We start from the raw sequence: 6,000 nt of genomic DNA on the forward strand, positions 1-6,000 counted from the left end.
ATAGAAAATTGATATTTTAAAGCTACTTTAGAATTTACTTTTAGTAGCTACTTGAAGAAACTCTTTCAAGTAGGGAGGAAAACAATAGTCCTACATTTCCAACTTCTTTCAGCTTAAAATCCACCCCATCCATTAGCCCAGTGACAAACACAAAAATGAACCAAGACGATACAGCCTTTATTGTACTTGTAAGGATGTTGTGTTTCAATATAACCATGTAGGCTGAGTTACACTTTCTCTTAGGAATCATTTTTAATTCCAAAAATATCTGTATGTAATAAAACTACAGTTTTAATCCCTCAAAAATATTATTCCTTGTTTTGGTTATGAATACAGATATAGGACCTCTTGAAAGGGAAAAAATGTATGTACTACTGAACATCATTTTGGGGAGAAAATAATAGCTTGAGTGATTTATTAGGGTTACTTAAAGTGCACAACTGTTGTACCATTGACACAGGGGTAACAATTAAAGCAAGTGAAAAATAATATTAGAATATTGTAAGTTTTATGGATTATGAGTATATAAGCTATTCTATTCTAGTCTTATAACAATAAATTTATCCCGAAGAATTAAAAGCAATCATTAATTAGATGCTGCTGCTACTGCTGCTAAGTCACTTCAGTCGTGTCTGACTCTTTGCGACCCCATAGACAGTAGCCCACTAGGCTCCCCCATCCTTGGGATTCTCCAGGCAAGAACACTGCAATGGGTTGCCATTTCATTCTCCAATGCTTGAAAGTGAATGTGAAAGTGAAATCGTTCAGTCGTGTCCGACCCTCAGCGACCCCATGGACTGCAGCCTTCCAGGCTCCTCCGTCCATGGGATTTTCCAGGCAAGAGTACTGGATTGGGTTGCCATTACCTTCTCCACATTAATTAGTTGGAGCTGCTAAAAATATTGTTATATTTTACTGAAATATTGGAATTTTGAAAAATCCAGAAATTTCCAAAGAACTTAAATATCATGATAACAGAGGACGGTGATGCTCTGTCTGTGATTACTTCTGACACTTTTACTATTTTCATGCACTTGGACTTCTAGTGAGCTTTCACAAGCTATGTAGCTCTTCCATCTTTCTCTCATAGTCCTATACCTACATTATTCCTGAATATTTCTTATGCAGTGCCAAGCTAAATCCTTAGTTCAGCTTTTGTTTTTAGGGAGCTTAAGCTGAAACATCAGGGTCCAGAAGTGCCTCTAGGTAAACTGTCAGGGTGGGATTCTGGAGCTGAATCCTTCTCTGGCCAGAATACATTACAGGGATTACTATTCATAGTAAGTAGTCTTGTTTACCACTGCCATGCTGTAGTGTTATATGCTGTGTGCTAAGACTGCCTGTAGGTAATTTGGATGGGATTCATGTTGAAGGAGATCTGCTGGTTTGAAAAAAAAAAAAAAAAAGTCTCTAGCATTGTAGATATATAAGAAATAGTAATTAAAATTTTATGAAGATGGTTTTTGCTATGTTCCATTGTTGCCCCGATTAAGGACAACTAAACAATTGAGTCAGGGGAGGGAGGGTATTGATTAATGGCTGATTCATATGGGACAACTGATTGGGACTTTACTGAAGTATATCCTCCACTCCTTAAGAGCTCAGTGAGACATAATATCACAAACTCACTCACCCTTTTTTCTTTCTCATTATTTTCACCCTTTCTGCTTCTTTCCTGATAATGCTTCCTTTTAGTCAACCACTTTCATACGATTCCTCATCTCCAAGTCTACTTCTGGGAAATCCAATCTGTGAAAAACAAAAAATGATATAGTCTATTGAAATCATCTAATTGTAAATATAATGTTCCAAATTTTTCTTAAGAGATTAACCACAAATTAGAGTAAGATACACTTAAAGACAGTAAAAGAGACTAAGGTAATAATATGTCACAAATGCATGAGTATGCCTTCATATAATTATTTAATGGGTTAGAAATATCAATAACCTCAGATATGCAGATGACACCACCCTTATGGCAGAAAGTGAGGAGGAACTCAAAAGCTTCTTGATGAAAGTGAAAGTGGAGAGTGAAAAAGTTGGCTTAGAGCTCAACATTCAGAAAAATGAAGATCATGGCATCCGGTCCCATCACTTCATGGGAAATAGATGGGGAAACAGTGGAAACAGTGTCAGACTTTATTTTTTTGGGATCCAAAATCACTGCAGATGGTGACTGCAGCCATGAACTTAAAAGACGCTTACTCCTTGTAAGGAAAGATATGACCAACCTAGATAGCATATTCAAAAGCAGAGACATTATTTTGCCAACAAAGGGTCATCTAGTCAAGGCTAAGGTTTTTCCTGTGGTCATGTATGCATGTGAGAGTTGGACTGTGAAGAAGGCTGAGAGCAGAAGAATTGATGCTTTTGAACTGTGGTGTTGGAGAAGACTCTTGAGAGTCCCTTGAACTGCAAGGAGATCCAACCAGTCCATTCTGAAGGAAATCAGCCCTGGGATTTCTTTGAAAGGAATGATGCTGAAGCTGAAACTCCAGTACTTTGGCCACCTCATGCGAAGAGTTGACTCATTGGAAAAGACTCTGATGCTGGGAGGGATTGCGGGCAGGAGGAGAAAGGGATGACAGAGGATGAGATGGCTGGATAGCACCACAGACTCGATGGACATGAGTCTGGGTGAACTTCGGGTGTTGGTGATGGACAGGGAGGCCTAGCGTGCTGCGATTCATGGGGTCACAAAGAGTCAGACACGGCTGAGTGACTGAACTGAACTGATAGTTCCCCACCTCTCACCTGTGATGCTTACAGAAGTGGTAAATTTTTTGAATTTTTGACTGTATTAGCCAGTAAAAAATTGGCTTCTCTTAATAGTTTCCTTTGACCTGACTATAGTATTCATAAACATAAATCATCCATTTTACAAAACTGCAAATGATGCTTGCTGAATATAAATTGAAGTAAGTGATCTTTGACATGTTTTCCACAAAGCTTTGAAGTATGTTCATGCAGAGATTAAATGTCTTCCAATTCTTTGTCTATTTAAAATTGTATTGTAATTTCTAATATGTAAACAAATTTAACAGAAAACATTTGAACTATGAACCTCAGGAAGGTAATTGAAACACTCCCAAGGCACCTTTCCTTCCTCCTATATTTTACCTTTTGTGTTTTACTGAGGAATAATTTGCATAAACTGAATCCATGTAAAATGTACAGTTTGGTGAGTTTTGAGAGTTGTATAAATCTGTGAAACTACCACCATGATCAAGATACAGAATAGTTTGATCACCCCAAAATTCTGTCATATTGCTTTGCAGTGCATATGTGTCTGCCTTTGGGTCATTCAACCCATTCATTTGTTTTCTGTCACATAATTGGTTCACCATTTTTTTGTGATGGGATTCATTCCATGAACTTGATGTTGACATTTATATATGTTGTTTGGTGTAACAATGATCATCGCTGTTTATCACCTAGAGTCATATGAAGGTTTTACCCAGGCTCTCCTACATGTGGGAGACCTATCTGGCTTATAGCAGGATATAAAAACCATGACATGGTACATTTAACTGGACAACATACCTTACTTGGTGCTCATCATTTTTCACATGCATATATAAATGTGTGCATTGTTTTGTGAAGTTCTGCATCAATTTGTGTAACTGTCAGCAAATCAAGATACAGAATTATTCTATCATCATAAAGAAATCTGTCATGATATACTCCTTTATATTCTCTGATGTTCCTCATCACCATCCGCTATTTTGGGTTCCTCTATAACTTTCTTATTTCAGTAATGTTACACAAATGGAATCACAGGGCTTGTATGCTTTTGAAACTGCATCTTTTTCACTGAACCTGATGCCTTTGGGAACCACCCTGGTGCTTGCGTATATCAAGAGTCTTTTTCCTTTTACTATGGACTAGTGTCCCATCTTAGTATAAATACACTGTGTTTTATTTACCTGTTCGTTTGTTAAGGGACATTTGTGTTATTTGTAGATTTGGCCATTATGATATTTGTACCTTGTGTTTTCTCTCTCTCCCCTTATCTTTCCTTCTTTATATTAAGTACATATAAATATTGTTAAACTTTCAAAGACCCAGTTGGGTTTTATTGATTTTTTCCCTCTAATTTTCTGTTCCATTAATTTTTAACCTTATTTTTATTTTTACTTCCTTATAATTAACTATTTTTCCTAATTTTTTTTTGATAGTGGAAACTTATGGCTATGAATCTCTGAAAAAAGTGAAAGTGAAATTTGCTCAGTCGTGTCTGACTCTTGTGAACCCATGGACTATACAGTCCATGGAATTCTCCAGGCCAGAATACTGGAGTGGGTAACCTTTCCCTTCTCTATGGGATCTTCCCAACCTAAGAAATGAACCCAAGTCTTCTGCATTACACGTGGGTTCTACTGGAGTGGGTAGCCTGTTCCTTCTTTAGAAGATCTTTCTGACCCAGGACCTCTATCATATAGAATTATAAGATAATACATTACTATTTTTAATATAAATATTTAAAGATATAAATTTTCCTCTAAATGTTTCTTTATCTATGTCCCTAAATTGCTCTCTTGTATTTTATTTTATTATTTTTTTAAATTTAAATTTATTTATCATTTTGTTTGAAATTTTTTTCTAAAGTTATCTTTGGAGTTAGAAATAATGGTATTCAGAATTAGAGATAATTAGAGATGATCACATGGGCTTCCCTGGTGGTGCTAGTTGTAGAGAACCTACGTGACAATGCAGGAGACTTGAGACACAGGATTGGGAAGATCAGCTGGAGGAGGGCACAGCAACCCACTCCAGTATTCTTGCCTGGAGAATCCCATGGACAGAGGAGCCTGGTAGGCTACAGTCCATGGGGTCACAGAGAGTTGAACACGACTGAAGCAACAGTACTGCACAGCAGGTATGATCACATAAAGGTAAAAGAGTATACCAAAGTTATACATATTTCTGCCACAAAGGAAGGAAACCATTTTCATAATGAGTGGACATACTGATAGATAAATTACTCCCTTGTGATTGCTTACTAGACCTGTGCATTATTTCAATGTATGAGGAATAATTTCCACATATATGAAATTTCTCTGGATTCTTCTTATTATTGATTTACTACTTCTGCATTGGGCTTCCCAGGTGGCTAGATGGTAAAGAATTCACCTACCAATGTAAGAGATGCAGGGGAAATTGTAAACACACACACACACACAAAAGAGAGATGCAGGGGATGAAGCTTCAATTTCTGTGTTGGAAAATTCCTTTGAGAAGGAAGTGGCAACCCACTCCAGCATTCTTGCCTGTATCCCATAGACAGAGGAGCCTGGTGCTCTACAGTCCGTGGGGTCACAAACCTTTGAACATGACTAAGCAACTGAGCATGCACTACTTATTTATTAGATGCACTTTGTATAATAGCAAATATTTCACATGTCCCAAACCATTTTTTATGGCTCAGCTTGTTGTTTATCTTGGTGTGTGTATATGTGTACCTTATAAGAATATTCTACCATTGTTGTTTATAGTGTCCCATATATATCAATTAGGCTAAAACAGTAGTGTTGCTCACATCCACTCTACTTTTCTCATGCTTTGACAAGTTGTACTTTTAATTGCTGAGAGATGAGCTTAAAGTCTCTATAATTGTACACATGTCCACATTAGTTCTTTAATATTAATATGTTGCATTTTCCTTTTAATACGTATAAAATATGTATAATTTCCTTTGTTTAATTTTTATGTGACCTCTGAACTATTTAAATGTTATTTAGTTCCCATATAAATTTATCTTTCTGTTACTGAATCTTATTATTTCCATTGTGACCAAAGAAACACATTGTATGACATGAATCATTTAATTATATTGAAACTTGTACTATAGCACCAAACCATGTCTAACCTTCAGAAGTATGCTGTACACACTTGAAAACTATGAATATTCATTTACTTTTGTGTGAAATTTTCTATAATTGTCTACTTGGTTAGGTTGGCTGATAGAGTTGTTCAAATCTTCTATGTAGTTACTGGTTT

Source organism: Bos indicus, chromosome 12 (genome assembly GCF_029378745.1).
Source record: "Bos indicus isolate NIAB-ARS_2022 breed Sahiwal x Tharparkar chromosome 12, NIAB-ARS_B.indTharparkar_mat_pri_1.0, whole genome shotgun sequence".
Taxonomy (NCBI): Eukaryota; Metazoa; Chordata; class Mammalia; order Artiodactyla; family Bovidae; genus Bos; species Bos indicus.